Consider the following 3,086-nt stretch of genomic DNA (forward strand, 5'->3'; position numbering starts at 1 on the left):
TGTTACCACCAACAAGCACTAATTGTGTGGATTAAACGCTCCAACACAAATGAAATATCAATGCCAGGTATCACATGTAGATGCGAGGACATTAGAGATAGCCGATTGTGGAAGATATACAAGATCAATCCCTAAGCTGTTGAGAATAATACATTTGGTCTTGGAGAGTTTTTTGCAGTTTAAATTGTGAGGGATTCTCCCTTATGCTAGTGTACGCTCCAATTGTGCAGAACAGTTTTGGTTGTGGTTTCCCTGAATGGAATGATTACAGCTTAAATAAATTCGCCATGACTCCAGTTGAGGTTTTTTTGTGTGTGTGTGTGTGTGTGTGTGTGTGTGTGTGTGTGTTGTTTTTAGGATTTAAATTCAGCTATCACAAAATATTATACATAAAGTACATTTCTCTGGTTATCTGCAAGGAGCACCATCATACTAAAGTTGTTTAAAGGTTTCACCCTGACATGCATCAGTCGGAAGGAAGTTACTTACGAACATGAATCGTAGAAAAAGGCTCTAGGAGGGCAAATATGAAGGATATAAACCGGCTGCTGCTGCATCACGTGTCCATATTAACCAGTCAGTAAAACACATTTTGGTCAGCTGTAGCCCACGTGATTGGGCAAAACGCATCACACAGGAGGAGGGCCTTTCTCTCTATGATTTGAACTACATGGTTATTCCTGCGCAACTCTACCTTGATGAAGATGTTTTGGTATATAGATCATGCCCCTGCAGTCTAACTGCTCAGTTCTCTCAAGAGTTAAATCACTTTGTTTATGCAGCCCTAATCCCACCTCCTTGCATGTGACTTGCACAATATTCCTAAGCACTTCCTGTAAAGTGAGATCTAATGTTTATACTTTATTGCACACCACTCTAAGCATTTCTTGTCAAATGTTCTGTTAAGAGCCTTTTTAGACCTTGCAGGAGTCTCCTTTGTGTGACTAAAGGTAATTTACAGAGCAGGAGATAAAAACATTTGAAGTAATCAGTTGACATCTGATTGAAAATTAAACCATTTTGTCCCCTTTATGCAGGGAGGTGTGTCTATGGCTGCATGGACAGAGTGGTTAGACACAGTGGATTCATGTTTTATCTTGGTTTTTCTTTCAAGTAAGCTTTACAGTAGAAATAATCTGCTTACAGTTTGACATTTACTACAGTAAGCTTTCTCCACTGACACATTTCTTTAGTATGGACATGGCCCAAGATAGCTAATAATGCACTAACTAATGATATAATCACATGAGGTTAAGTCCAGGATGTACAGCTTCAGCTGAAAAAGCGGCCACCTGGGACTAACTCTTACTAATTTGTAGGCAGCCCTGGGGTGTGTTTTCCAAAACTATAATTATACTAAAGTTCTCTAACACACTAACCATAACCTAAAAATATAATTTAATATAAACGATACTGAACAGTAAAACATGTATTAAGGGAAAATAATAGTCTCATGGCTTATTATTAGCATTAGATTATGATCATCACAGCAGCATTATTTTCCCACATGGCAATTAGAAAGCCCTTTTTTTTTTAAAGGACCACTCTAGGCACCCATACCACTTCAGCTTAATGAAGTGGTCTGGGTGCCAGGTCCAGCTAGGGTTAACCCATTTTTTTTATAAACATAGCAGTTTTAGAGAAACTGCTATGTTTATAAATGGGTTAATCCAGCCCTCAAAGCCTCTAGTGGCTGTCTCACTGACAGCCGCTAGAGGCGCTTGCGTGTTTCTCACTGTGAAAATCACAGTGAGAGCACGCAAGCGTCCATAGGAAAGCATTGATAATGCTTTCCTATGAGACCGGCTGAATGCGCGCGCAGCTCTTGCCGCGTGTGCGCATTCAGCCGAATGGGAGGAGAGCTCCCCGCCCGGCGCTGGAGAAAGGTACGTTTTAACCCCTTTCCTCTCCCCAGAGCCCGGCGGGAGGGGGTCCCTGAGGGTGGGGGCACACTCAGGGCACTATAGTGGTCCTTTAATACTAGCTTTGACTTCCAAAAATCTCACTGGACAGGTTTATTTAGCTTGTTGAACTGTGGATAAGCATAACTTATTCGTTGTTTTTTTTGTTGTTTTTTTTATAGCACATTGACAAAAAGGACACATAACAGTTTCTATGTAGAAGCATTTAGTGAAAGGGACACTAAACGCCATTACAGCTCACTATTTTTCATTATAGAAGCCGTCAAAGCACTCCCATTTTAAATTAAGCAAATTTCGTGTAGCCTCCTGTGAGCAAATGTCATCAAATGATTTAAGAAGCTAGGAGGTTGGAACAACACCACCAAATATTTTGGAGTATATGTAGAAAAGAGTGTGCTTTAACCCCTTAAGGACACATGACATGTGTGACATGTCATGATTCCCTTTTATTCCAGAAGTTTGGTCCTTAAGGGGTTAAAAAAAAAAAAAAACAGGGACAGGGTCTTTGCAACATAACCATAACCACCATTCTATGATGTAGTGGTTATAGTGCTTATTGTGACTCCTAGTGCATGATCATGTTAAAATAAAGCCGAGAGTGCATTTTATTTTGTAACAATCTTGGAGTCTTTATTAAATTAGTTTGTAATCTGTTTAATAAGAACCATGTGCTTGTCATTTGCCATTTGCCATTGATTCCTATAAGAAAGTTCTATATTTCAAAATAAAATGCAAGGTTAAATAATATTAAAATGTATACCTTTATTGTGCAAACATAACATCAAGAGATACCATACATCACATTTAATCAATTATGGCCACTTGTTGCAAATGTGCAAATTAATATTTCTCACTTGAAAACTTTCAACAATTGGTTCGCTATAGGGAGCAGGGCTGTATTTTGAGGCACAAACACCATTTTACAGTTGGCACAGTGTAGTGGAATTTAGTAGACTTGTGCAATAATTGGTTTCAGCCAGTTCGCCCAAATCCAATTTATTTTAACTAAAGCTCGAACATATAGATTTGCTTGGGATTTATTCGTTGAATAAGACTCCACAAGAATATCTTGGATAGATCCATTCATTCAAGTGTGGATTGAAAATAATTTGATTTGAATAAACCAGCTTAAACTAATTATTTGCACAAGTTTAGTATTTGGCT

This window comes from Pelobates fuscus, chromosome 8, assembly GCF_036172605.1.
Source record: "Pelobates fuscus isolate aPelFus1 chromosome 8, aPelFus1.pri, whole genome shotgun sequence".
NCBI lineage: Eukaryota > Metazoa > Chordata > Amphibia > Anura > Pelobatidae > Pelobates > Pelobates fuscus.